Source organism: Ambystoma mexicanum, chromosome 2q (genome assembly GCF_040938575.1).
Source record: "Ambystoma mexicanum isolate Mex_15411 chromosome 2q, UKY_AmexF1_1, whole genome shotgun sequence".
Lineage (NCBI taxonomy): Eukaryota > Metazoa > Chordata > Amphibia > Caudata > Ambystomatidae > Ambystoma > Ambystoma mexicanum.
In genome coordinates, this window is record NC_090924.1 from 494,771,553 (window position 1) to 494,785,489 (window position 13,937).

Genomic DNA, 13,937 nt, shown 5'->3' on the forward strand with positions numbered 1-13,937 from the left:
TCAAGAATGTGAATGAACAGTCTAGTTTCTTTCGAGACCTGATAGGGCAGAGCCCATTCTAAACTGAAGAGGGAAACCAGGAAGAGGATAGAAGCCCTCCCTGGAAGAATCGCGAGAAGTGGAGCAGACCGGAGCTGAGAACAGGAGAAGTCATTTTTGGGGACGATGCTCTGCAGGCAGGGCTGTCCCTATCCGGTCCGCCGTGGAGAGATCGACCTGAGCCGCAGAGAATCAGGCGTACAGAGACAAGAAGTAGCTGGAACATGCGGTCGACAGGAGACATGCAGTCTGCCAGGAACCAAATGCTGTGGAGACGCCGCAGCATGCCAGAAAGCAGCAGGGGCCGAGAGAAGCCCAAAAGGACGCAGAGCAGAGCCCACGACCAACCGAAGAACACTGGCAAGCCCCTTTCAGGTACCTAGGTTGCTGGGACAGTTGGTTGGTCTACAGAAGGGCTGACACGTCTCAAAACACAGGTCTGAGACCTTCAACCTTTTATGAACATCAAACCACATCATCTTCATAGTCACAGTACCTGGCAGGATAGTGAACCAGGTCTACAGCACCAAAAGGTGAGAACCCTGTGGGTCTGGGACCCGCACCCTTTTAAGAAGACCAACCAAATGAATCTTCATACTCACATTACCTGTCAGGATAGTGAGCCAGGTTTATTGCCCCAAGACAAGAGGAATACACAGGTCTGGCACCTGCACCTATAAGTCTGGGAGCCCATGCGAAGGGTGAACTTTTCAAATGCAAAGCAAGCCTGGCGAAGGAAGGCATTCCAGCTGGTAAATATTGAACTGCGAATTGTGAAAGCCAAAAGCGGAAAAGAAGCCAGGGGAAGGGAAGCATTCCCACGGATAGTGTGAACTGCATGCTAAAGTCTAAAGAAGGGCCTGGGGGAAGGGAATCAATCCGCCCAGCCCTGGTGACCTGTAAAACCAAGAAACCTCAGGAGAGAGAAGCAATACCTCCTGGTGGTGTTCCCAAAGATCGTGTATCAAGAAGTCAATCGGAAGGAAGGCCCGGGGAAGGGAGGCATTCACCTAGCACTGTGAGAAGATTAAGAATAAAATACCTCGAAAAGGAAGGCATTCTCCAGGACCCCACAGAGTGAATATTGTGAACCGTGAAGCCAAATGGAAGAAAACCTGGAGAAGGGAGTCATGCCCCTGGTACTGTGGAGTTATTGAGAACCAAATACCTGGAAGAGGGAGGCATTCTCCAGGAACCCAATATTGAAACAAAACTTTGGTCAATAAGGAATGATTTTTGAGTTGGAACTTTTTCTTTTGAATTGAAACTGAAACCTTACAGCACCACAAGCTGGAACTTTGTTTGTTTTCTTCCGAAAGGAACTAACACCTGGAGAAGGGACTGTAAGAAAGGCATGGTATCAAATAGTCAAAGTCAAAGAAGTTTATTTCGGATTCCAAAAATCCATAAAACACATAAAGCCAACATAATACATACAATGAATAAAACCCAATCTTAAAGAGCATCCACAAGAAACACAATATATACTTCCAATACTGATACAATTTGAACAAAATGAACATATCTAAAAGCAATATGCCCTGTTCAAAACCACTCAACAGAGGGATCAATGGCATTCCTCACCCTGAATCCTTAGTATCCCCTTTCTAAAATACATCACTCTTTTCAGATCGGTAAGTAATGCCCATTCAACCAAAACAAAGTCTGCCGTAAAAGGAATAAAATAGCTTCTCTGTAATGGTGAATCTTAGACTCCCGAAGAACTGGAATTAATGTTGCTCCCATTATCCCGGTGTACCCCAGCCAAAATACTACCAGATGTGGCAAATGTTCAGTACTATACCCACACACCGGGCAGGCAGCGGAATCCAGATAACCTTTCCAGTTCTCGGTGTTCCCTCATAAGAGCAGACAGTCAAACCTTGCCCTAATGATTAACCAATGGTCTTTTTTATGAACACACCAGATTAAATACGGTTGAATCACAAAGGGCCGGCTAATCTTCACATGCAATTTGGCAGGATTATGTTCATACTCCAGAAGTATTATCTGCTTGGCAAACGCTTCACCCAGAACAAGTTTATACCCATTCACCTCTGGTTTAGATAGGAGAGCTGCTGGAGGAAAAAGAAAACTTAAATTGGCCTCTCCTAAGGCTTTTGCTATATAGTCCAGCCACAGAATGTGTTGCCACCCTGTCCTCTCCAGAACAGAGCTAATGATGAAGTGACAAAGAGGCATGAGCGTTCGCCCATAACCGAACCCAAAAGAGTATAGGAGACAATGCCCACTGATCCTCCAAAAAATTCCAGGCCCAGTTCTCTATGAATAGCAGTGCATGCTGAAGAGTAAGGGAGTCCCAATAATCTCCTCAAAAATATATTCTCCTTGACAGTGTAACTGCCTTTGATTGTGTGACATATATTTTAGAGACCACATCAAGCGGTTGACCCTCACAACGGGACATGAAGCAAAAAATGCCCCCTATTTGTTGGCTCATCTTAGCAGACTGCTTAGTTAAGTGTGCCTTCCCCGTAATGGCTTCCGAGAATCTAATCCCCAGGTAATCAAAGACCTTCACCCTGGGGATAACTTCTCCAGCACAAATCATGGGTCGCATTGCAGCTGGCTGTTTTCTGCCCACGCATGCCATTACAGCTGATTTTTTTAGAGTTCCTTTTTAACCCCAAATTGCTCATAAATGCTACATACGCATTAATCAAGGTCTGCCGTGCTCTCGGGGTCCTGGCTATCAATACGTTGTCATCTGCATAAGCCCGCACAGGAAATGCCCGACCCCGCCAATACCAAAAAATCGGCCAAAATATTCAATAAATCCTTTGAGAGGCCATTAATATAGAGGCAGAAGCAGACTGGGGCTAGAACACATCCCTGCCACACTCCACATCCGACCCTAAAGCACGCTGTGTAGTGACCCCCTCGGACCACTACGCACACAAGCCTCATTATAGTTGTGGATTTCCATCAAGACCTTCAGTATGGCCCCAGGGCAGCTCATGGACCTGAGCACTGCCCAAACTGTTGGCCTGATAGGTCCATAAATGCTAAATATACCACCCGTCCCCTACAAAAGACTGAGTTGGCCACCAGAAGATATAAATTAAGGCTCTGCTCCATAGTGCCTAACTGCCAAACTGCCAAACTGGATCTCAGAAAGAACCGCCTGTTCCTTCAGCCAGGTTTCAATATGGCCTAGTAGCACTCTCCCAAAAATCTTAAAAGAGGTGTCCAATAATGATATTGGCGGATAGGCACTCGGACTTGCATGGTCCCCCTTCTTAAATATAGGGAAGATAATAGCCCTTATCCAGGATGGGGGGTATCTCAATGATTCCATGAAGGCATTAAACACTGCCGTCAAGAGAGGTGCCCACAAATCCAGGTGGTCCTGAAAGAGGTCCGATGGTACCTCATCAGGTCCCGATTACCGATTATGGGCTTGCTGACTTATGGCCTTAGTTACGTCATCCAGCCCAAACTTTAAACAGGAGGGACTTGGCCTCCCAGCCCCCCTCATATTCTCACCCTTGAGTAAATTCCCAAAGTGCTCCACCCAGGCCGCTTCCGCCACATGGGTGCCACTTGCCTCATTGATCATGCCTCCCCCAGGACCCCCCTTCAAAAACTGCCAGAATGCCTTCTGGTCGTTGCATTTAGCAGCGTACAGAAAGCCCTCCCAAGATGCCCCTTCAATTTCTAATTTCCTTCTCTTTAGTACTACTTTTTAATGTCCCCTGGCCTGGGCAATCTCTCTTCTGCAAGAGGTCGGGGACTTTAAAGTCAGTAATAGTGCTCTCTTTGCACTTCTACACGGCTTATCAAACCAACCCTTCGGTATCCCTGGGCCCTTCCCTTTATGTATTAGCATAAATCTTTTTGAAAGGACTCCCCTTAGTTCAATGAATTGGTCCACAATTTGTCCTGACGCGAAAGTGTCCTCCAATATACCAAGTAATAAAGCTACATTCCTCGAAATGGTGTCTATATGCAAATTCTCCTCCTTTATTGTCCCCCCATTTGATTCTTCTTGCACCAGGAGCCACCTCCCTAATTGGGCAAAATACAGAGTCAGTGAAAGCCCCCACCCCCAGCATCCCCTTGAGGACACAAGTGACCACAGTTCAAGGGTGTTTCCTGAACTTCAACTGGGTTTGAAAAACGCCTATCTAATCCTAAATCTAAAGATGGGAGCAAGCTACGACCATCAAATAATAATAACGCAGTCCTAGTGGTGTCTTGTCAAAATAAAAGGGCCTATGCTAATAAACCTTTTGCCAATTCTTACTTCTAAATACAAATAGTGTGGGAAACAAGGTTATACAAAAGAAAAGTGTACAAGAAATGATATGTCAGGATATTTGAGCCGTTGGCTTCCCTTCCCTACGTTTTCAGCACGGTACAAGGTGGCACACTCGAGCTTAGTACACACTCAGGCTTTTCTAGCATGAGGATGCAGTTCAAAATCTCAGTATCAAGGCCTTCTGTGCCAAAGTCTCTTTGCCATTCGAAATCTCTTATTTCAGAGGGCCTGATGCGACAAACATTCAAAGTTCCTTTCTCCTTAGGATTCTCATGTGCACAACTTCTCTGGTTACTCACTGTTCATCCCGGGTCCCCCCTCTGCCGGGCTCAGACCCACTTTAACACAAAACCTTCAATGGGTCTCCCTCTGTCAGGCTCGGACCAATTTATCTCTTCTTGCAAGCTTTCTTTACTGTATCAAAATCGAAGACTTTCAACTGCGCGCTGGATTTTGCTTGACCCGTCACAGGACCACTTTGATTCACAATTCTTTGTTCTCTTCCTAATACAACCCCTTAATTGTCCCTTCTGCCACTTCTCAGCTGGATACCTTACAGAGACTTTCGGTCGAGCAACCACACGGTGCTGGACCACTCTGTCAAAGTTATCGTATCTTTCTTTTCAAAGTTCAAACACTCATCAGCAGTTCAACTTTATTTGCACCTTTTATCAGACGCATTTCAACAATTTTCATTCCAGCGCTTGCCATACAATGTTCCTGCTCGCAACCTTGGCTTCAACACAGACCAGTCTTGCATCGGTTTCCCCAACTCACCGGGTGTGTTGATTTTGCAGACACTGCTTTGTTCTTGAGGCCAAGGATGGTACCACAGGGCCGCTGCTTCTCCCCGCCTTGATTGGTGACGCGGGAGGGACCTGGGTATCTCCAACACACAATACAGGATTCTTTAGCCTGGTTTCCTGGTCTTATTCTTTCCAATCAAGGGTTCTTGAAAGTAACGGTTTATTGTCGGAAAGGTCATCGGAACTTCCCAGCTTGCGATCCCCTCCTGTTTTGCCGTCTTTCAACTGCTGTTTCCTGGTGTGCTTTGTCTTACTCAGAGTGTGCTTTCGTGCTCTGCCTTTTATCCATGTGGGGAAGCTTAATGGAAGTCATTTGTGTGTGTCGGTCAGTCATTTCCTAATCTCGCCTGACCATTGTATTTGGGACACATCAGGTATACTGCTCAGGTGTTAGTCTGTTTTCTCCCAGAGCGGGCTATCAGTGTGAATGTGGTTGTGTAGGAAAAGGGAGGGGGTAGAGTTTCTACGTATCCTACCTGGTAAGATGGGGTAAAGGTGTTACAGGAAAGGGGATACCACGTCTCGCCATCCAGTGTCCCACTCCCTCTCCCCGAAGACCCCTCACATAGGTGATCCTCCCGCAATGGTCCAGGGCCAGGAACTGGATCCCTGGGGACTAGTGGGTGAGACACCTTCTGGTTTCTCGCACGAGTCATTCTCACAGGCGAAATTCCATCTAGGATTGGAACGTGGCTCATTGTCTAGAAGAAGGGAGTCATCTTTCTGGACAAATAAGAACCACTACCATTTTCTTATTAGTTGCAAGCGTGAGGGATAAAAGTAGGCATTTTGACACAAAGGTGGACTCTTTTTATTTGCTTGGACATTCTGACTGATTCCTTAGTGCCTTAGTAGAGGCAGGGAAACCCTTCTTAGAGTTAGTGAGAGATAGGTGTCCACCTTATTTTTGCCTGCATAAAAGTCTTTGACATACACCATGCCATCATTATGTCAGACTTGTACTTCTGCACCCTTACAGTTTACATATAATTTATAGTATTGAAGACTTGCTTGAATTATATTGGAATGTATGTTCTTTGTATATAATACTTGAGACACCTTCAAGGATACATTAAGGAGGTGCATAATTCAATTTGGTGCCCAAAAACATTTAAAAAAGTGAACATACAATCCTCTGAGGGATTACTGACCAATACATTTCATGAAACCTCTTTTTACAATAAACCCTTGAATGAAACCCTTAACGATGTTATTTTTAAGCACATACATATAGCACATAGAATGTAATACATTGTCGGCAGACAAAGCCTGTGGCTCCTCATTGCAGGTCAAGGCCACATATTATGGGGGCTCTAATAAAGCTGGCAAACTACTAACTCATTTTTTTAAATTTATTTATTTTTTTAAACTTTGTTTATTTTAAATCAAGGCTGGATGACAGTTACAAACTTTATAAGCAATAATTATTTAGGCATGTTTATCCCCAGTCCTTTGTCCCCCCTTGGGTTTCCGCCCGCTTACCTCCCTCTGGCCCCTCTGTCCCTTAGTCTTTGTGGGCGGATTCTTCCCTCCTGGGTTGTCCAGTTTGTGTCTCAATGTCTATGTGTCTTCCTCAGGGATCTCTTGGTTTTTCAGGATCCAGCGGGCCCGGATAGGTTTATAGGTCAGGGCGGGGAAGTGCTGGTTGTATTCCAGCACTGGGGCCCAAATATTCTGGAAACGATGGAGAGTTCCCGCTTGTGCTGCCGTCACCTTCTCCGCAACCAGAATGTCCCAAAGTTTAGTCCACCATTGGGCTATGTGAGGGCCTTCCGGGGATTTCCAAGCTCGGGCCACCACCGTTTTCCCTGCTAGTAGGCAGTAAGTTAGTAATTTCAATCTGGTCCCGGAGCGCGGGTAGATCTCGGGGATCGGAGCTCCCAGCAAGACTGGTTCTGGTTCCAGGGGAATCGTCCTTCCGGTGATTCGTGTGATGGTCCCCAGGCATGTTTTCCAGAATTGTTGGATCTTTGGGCAAGCCCACCACATATGGAAGAAGGAGCCTGGGTGGCCACATCCTCTCCAACAGGAATGATCCACTTGAGGGTTCATATGGTGAAGTCGGAGGGGCGGGTAATACCACCGCAGCGTGATCTTGTACGCACATTCCCTGTTGGTAATGCAGGTGGATGAGGTGTGTGTTCTGGTCCATATGTCTACCCAAGTTTGATCCTCTATTGGATGACCTAGGTCCGCCTCCCATTGGGCCATGCAGCGGGTCTTTGTGGTCAGGAAGTCACTTAGGAAGCGTCTGTATAGGGTGGATACTCTGCCGCGGGTTGGAAGGTCTCCTAGTGTGAGTTCTAGGGCAGTAGGAGGGCGTGTCGCTGCTTGCAGAGTTTGGGGGTGTGAGCACCAGTGGCGTAATTGGATATAGGTGAATCTGTCCCTTTCCTGGAGTTGGAATTTCTCCTTGCATTGGGCGAATGTGAGAGGTCTCCCCCCCATGTACAGCTGGTCTATGGTCTCCAGCCCGCCCTTTATCCAGTTCCGAAAGTTGTGAGGATTCGTTCCAGGTGCGAACGTTGGATTATGGAAGACCGGGGAGCGTGGGCTCAGTCCTCTTGGCACTCCCTTTCGTTTTAGCGCCCAGTCCCAGGAGTCAAGGGTGTGTTTGGTTGATAGAAGGAGATCTCCCCACTGTGCCCTGAGGGGGGGCGGGATGTGTGTCAGAAATCGTAAGGGTAGGGGCACTTGTGATTGTTCCAACTCTACCCATCTAGGGCGGTTTGTTGTATTTTGGCATGCCTGAACCTGTGGCAATTGAGCTGCCACTCTGTAGGCCTGCAAGTCTGGGACCCCCAACCCTCCCAGTTTGGAGCTCCCCAGCATAGTTCTGAGAGGGATTCTCGCTTTCTTACCTTTCCAAATAAAGTTCAGCATTTTCCTCTGGATCCCTCGAAGAGTTGGTGTGGGGATCGCTACTGGTAGGGAGGCGCAGGCGTATAGGAACCTCGGGAGGAGGTTCATCTTGCATGCTGTGATGCGCCCCAGCAGTGAGATCTCTTGGGTCTCCCAGCGTTTCAAGTCGCCTTCCAGTTCTTTAAAGAACCGGAGGAAATTGACTTTGTATGTGTCTTTTGGGTCAGCCGGGATGTGGACCCCTAGGTAAGGGATGGCCCTTTTTTCCCCATGTTATCGGGCACATCTTAGTCAGTGGTTCCCGCTCTGCTAGGGTGAGGCCGATGATTTGTCGAAGTTTATGGTGAGGCCTGAGACCTCCCCATAGCTGGCAATTTCTCGTATCGCGTGTTTTAGAGATGAGTGGGCCTCTGAGATCGTGAGCAGAATGTCGTCTGCGTATAGGGCGATTTTGTGATGTGTGGGGCCACTTTGTATGCCCTTGATTTGGTCGTTTCGCCTGATCTTCTGGGCAAAGGGCTCCATGGTGAGTGCGAAGAGCAAGGGTGACAGCGGACAGCCTTGCCGGGTTCCGCATGATAGGGGGATTGGGGCCGAGCTGTGTACGTTGATTCTCAGGCTAGTTTTTGGGCTCTTATAGTTGGCTAGAACCATCGTTTGGAAGGTTGACCCGAAGCCGAAGGCCCTTAGGGTGTGTTTCATGAATGTCTAATCCACCCTATCAAATGCCTTAGCTGCGTCGAGAGCCACCAAGACTAGTTTTTGGGAGTTCCGGGCGGCAAGGTCCACCAGGTTCAAGGTTCTCCGAATGTTGTCTCCTGCTGTCCGGTTTAGGAAGAAACCTGCCTGATCGGGGTGAATGATCTTCGGCAAGATGTGATTTAAGCGGGTTGCCAGAATTTTTGAGTATATGTTTGCGTCGATGTTTAGAAGTGCAATCGGTCTATAGGACGTTAAGTTTCTTGGATCTTTTCCAGGTTTGGGTAGGAGGATGGTGGTTGATTCCTGCATCGATGGGGTCACTGATCCCGTTTCCCTGAAGGAGTTGAATAGGGTCACCAGGTGGGGTGTCAGTTGAGCTCTGAATAGTTTGTAAAACCTGGTTGAGAAGCCGTCTGGGCTGGGGGCCCGTGTTTTAAGTGATTTGATGGCCTCCTCAACTTCCTCCCCTGTAATGGGCTCCTCCAATTCGTCTCTCGCTGTGTCGGAGCGATGGGGCACTGCTGCCTGCTGTAGGTATTCCTTCTGTTGCGATAGGTTTCGTGGGGTTGCCTTCATGATTTGGGTCAGATAGTCTATTGCGAGTCGTCGTTTTTCGGGCTCTGAGTATAGTGTGACCCCGTTGGGATCCTGCAGACCAGTGATCGTGTTGACGCGTCTCCGCTTGGCTAGTTTGGCCACCAGGAACCTGTTTGCTTTGTTACCCTTCGCGTAGTATGACTGTTTGGCCTTCGCCATTAGTTGAGCGGTTTGTTCCGCATAATGGGCTTCCAGTTTTTTCCTCGCCGTGCGAATGATCTGTTGCGTTTTAGGGGACCAGTCTTTCTCCCTGTGGAGTGCCTCGGCTTCTCTTAGTTCGTCCTCTAGAGCCATCCGGGCCTGACGCCTGTCTCAGTGGTAGGCCGCTCCTTGGACAATGAGGGAGCCCCTGATTACTGCCTTCATCGCGTCCCAATTGTTCGCTAATGAGGTGTCCGAGGCTGGGTTTTCGTCAAAGAAATTTCTTATCCCTGTTGCGATCTTGTTTCTGGTAGCCATGTCGTTAAGGATCGGGTTGTATAACGTCCATTTACGTGGGTTATTGAGGTTGGGGTCCTGAACCCTGAGTTCCAGGAGCACTGGGGCGTGGTCGGATATAGCTCTTGTGCCAATGGAGACTTCTTTGACAGAAGGGAAGGTTTGCGGGGAGATCAGGAACAGGTCGATCCTTGAAAAGGTGTGATGGACGAATGCATAAAAGGAGAAGTCTATTTCATCAGTGTGGAACACCCGCCATGAGTCTATTATCTCCAGGGACCCGAAGAGCCGGAGGAGGCTGAGTGCCTGGGTGAAGTCGCTTGGAGTCGGGGGGTGTGACCTGTCTTTGGTGGGGTCGGGAACCCCATTGAAGTCCCCTCCGACTATCGTTTGGCCCTCCACAAAGCCAGCGAGAGATGTGCCCAAGGTGTCATAGAAGTGTGATTGTCCAGTGTTAGGGGCGTAGACCGAGATGAGGGTATATAAGTCTCCCATTGGGAGGCATTTGACCGCTGTGAATCGGCCTTCTGGGCACATTTTCGTTTCCAGGATTTGTGGGTTCAAGTCTTTCCTGAAGAGGATCGCCGTACCTCCCTTTTTGTTTGTGCCAGAGGCAATGAATTGGAGCGGGAATAGCTGGGAACGAAGCCGGGTCACGTCCGCCGGCAGCAGGTGAGTCTCTTAGAGCATGGCTATCGCTGCGTCTTCGTCCCGGAGTTTTAATAGGATTGCCTTTCGCTTGTTTGGGGAGTTCAGTCCATTAACATTTAGGGAGAGGACCCGAAGAGTTTGGTGGTCCGCTGGAGTCTCATTCTCCATTCCTTGGGTTAGGGGAGGGGTCGTGGGGTGGTGATTCAGCTGCCATGTCTGTCGAGAGATCCCATAATATCATCCTGCACTTGAGGTTTTAACGCGGAGCCCCAATGGGGGGCCGCAACTTTAACTGGTGGGTAGACCGACATTGTAAGTACGGGCGTACCCTTGGCCAACAGGGCCAACTGTCCCATCACGTGTTGTGTACCGTGGGTTTCCAAGGAACAAAGGATGGAAAGTATCCTTGGAGTGGGTATGAGCCATGGGTATGGCCTGCCGCCACCGCCTTTAAGGCTCCTCAGTTCAAGAGAAAACTGGCAGATCTTAATTTAGGTAAGGACAATTGCGTCCAGGCTAAGTTGCTGTTGGAACCTGGGGTCGTGGGAGCACCCTTGTTCATCTCTTTCTGTTGCTTCGCTGGGTTGACGACCATGATGAGCGTTTGGGTTTTGGGGAGGGAGGCGGCCCAGAGTCCTCAGTCCTCTCTGGGTTTGGCGTGGAAGGATCTCGGGGCGAGGCTGGGTGCATGATTCTCTCTGCGTCTTCCAAGTGACTAATCCGGCGTAGGGTGCCTTTATACGTAAACTGCAGAGCCGTCGGAAACAACCACCTGTAACGGACCTGTTGCTCCTGGAGGAACACTGCCAGAGGTCGGAGTGCTCTTCTTTTCTGGAGAGTGAGTGGTGAGAGGTCCTGGTATATTTGAAGTGGAGTGCTCTGAAAAGTGATCTCCTCTCCTTGGCGGCTGATCGCCGATATCGCCTCTTTGGTTGTGAAGAAGTGGACCCTGGTGATAACATCTGGGGGGGGGTCCGAATCTGTCCCTCGGTGCGGGCGGAGTCTGTGGGTCCGGTCTAGCAGGAGCTGAGATTTATCTAGATCCGGGAGTAGGGCCTCGAAGAAGCGTCCCACGTAGTCCGCTAGCTTGTTGTCGGGGACCGAGATGGGGACGTCCCGAATGCAGAGGTTGTTGCGACGTGCCCTATTTTCAAGGTCTTCATGTTTGAACTCCAGGATCTCGCATTTGTGATGCAGGGTATCAATAGATCTTTGCATTTCCCCCAGCGTGGTCGTGTGATCCTGAGAATGGTCCTCGATTTCTCCGAGCCTCTGTTCGACCTCTGTTACCCTTTGGTCCGTATGTTCAATTTTGGTGGTCAGTTCTGAGAGGCATGAGCGGAACTCCGACTTAATGTCCGCCATGAAGGCTATTAGGTCTCCTTTGGTAGCGAGGGCTCCCCTGTCCTCTTGTGGCTTCTGTGGGGTCAGTTTAGGAGGGTCTTTTTTCTTGGGTTTATCCGGTGCAGTAAACATGGTGGAGATATCTGTGCCCTTGCTAACCTTTGTTTGCCTAGACATGATCGTGTTGGGCGGTCTTGGCTGAAAGAGTTGCAGCGGGGCCCAGGGCAGTGGGAGGTGGCACTTGGGCTGCGTATCGCTCTTAATCCCCCCTCTGGTCCAGTTCCGCCGGATCCAGAGAGAAGTTGGGGTGGCAGGTTGTGTACTTTCACCGCTGGTTACCCGGGAGTGTCCGAGCGTAGAAGAGTGGGAGAGAGGGAGGCGGGAGCGGCCGTTACCCCGCCACGATTTCGGTCATTGGGTGGGTGAGTGGGCCGGGACGCCCCAGGAAGCGTTGGTGTGGGGGGGGTCTCGGTGAGTCAGGACCGGTGCAGGATGGCCAACTGTTGCGTGATGACCCACGGGGTCAGGGCCTCTCCGGATAATAGAGGTTATCTCGCACCCTCCGAACCCTTCCTCATGTCCCTATCGGAGGTCGCTCACTGGGGGAGGTCTCAGATCCCTCTGTGAGCCTCCCATGTGCGGTTCCGTAATGGCGTCGGCTGGTGCTGGGAGGAGGCCCGGACTCGCTCTTCGGAGCAGAGGAGGGGAAAAGTCCCTCCGCTCCCTTGGTCCCCCAGGCAAGGAGGAAGGGGAGGGCTCCACCGCCCCGGTCGCAGCCGGGTTCGCGAGCAGGGCGCTTCTCACACCTCAGCAACCGAGGATGCACTCGTGTGTATTCCGGGCAGTCCTGGTATGAATCGGATGGCTCTGTGCTGGCGGGTCTGTCCGCTCCCCTCCTCCGACTCCCCGGTGCTCTAAAGCCCCGTCACCACCAGGTGCGGAGTGTGTTGCTGGGTTCCGGCTTGGCCGCCATCTTGTTTTCTTCGGCTGGTGACGGGGGAGAGGTTCGGCAGTTAAATTCTGGTTGAACGCCTCCGCGCTCGAAAGTTATGTTTGGGCAAGTTGTGCCATGTCGGTTCCGGTCGCCTTAGATGGCATTGGCGACACTGTAGCCCGATTAGAACCACCGGAAAACGACAGCGGCGGCGGGCATCCCACGGGCGGCCTCAGAGGAGCGACCACATCGATGGCGCTCCAAGCCACGCCCCCACTAACTCGTTTTCTTAAACATAGGAAAGAGAAACCCACAATAATTTCTATCCTGAATTCTGATGGACAACCATTGTCTAAAACACTTGATATAACTCATGTTTATGTTAATGTTGATCAAAATGTCTATTCTCCACATTCCTCTGCATCACTTGATAACAAATATTTTTTTGGAGATTGAAATCCCTCATGCAAATCTTTACATTCATTATTTGTAGGAGCTCCAATTATGCTTGAAGAAGTTTTTGTGCGTTATTGCTTTATTAATTTCAATTGTATTCTCATTGTGTAGACCTAGGCAGAGGTGCTCGCCCCATTTCTGTAACCCTATTAATTATTTTACCCAAACCAGATGAAGATCCCTTTCATGATAAAAACGTTTTTTGAATACCTCTTATTAATTTTGACTCAAATGGCTTTTCAAAAACATTTTCCAGTTGCTTTTGATCGTGTTTCTTGTCCATTTATGTTTCAAGCTCTTGTTTAGTATAGTATTGTCCCTTATGTCTTAGCCCTCTCATCAATATACTTAATTCTTTCCCATTCGCATATTGTCATTCATTTTCTTTTTATCCCTCCTTTCCAGTTCTAAGAGGAACACAACACGGTTGCCCCTGTCCTCTGAGCTCTTTTGTTCTATTTCTAGAACCTTTGCTTTTCTGTATTCATAGGAATAAAAGTATTGATGATAACCTGGTTACACCTTGTACATATGCAAATTATATTTTACTGTATCTTTCAAACTTATCCACTTCTATTGATAGCTTACTTATAACTAATAATGAATTCTCTAAAATCTCTGACTAGAGTTCAACTTTGATAAGTGCAAAGTCTTTCCCGTGAATAAAGCATATTCCCAATCATTTATTCACACTTTTAGAATCCTCAGCCATCTCAGTATCCCTTTTGCAAAAGATTTAGCTACCAGAATCAAACTTATTACCACAATATTTGGCGAGTCAACCTCCAAATGGTGCCCCCACTTACTCTCATTGGTGGGGTTGCCA

General features: G+C 48.8%; 1 protein-coding gene across 1 annotated transcript in view; it reads right to left on the reverse strand.

The window, feature by feature from the left end:
- LOC138569550 (kinesin-like protein KIF19) overlaps positions 1-13,937 on the reverse strand; it is a 3,041,213-nt gene that overhangs the window by 1,825,926 nt on the left and 1,201,350 nt on the right. The gene's annotated exons all lie outside the window — the stretch shown is intronic.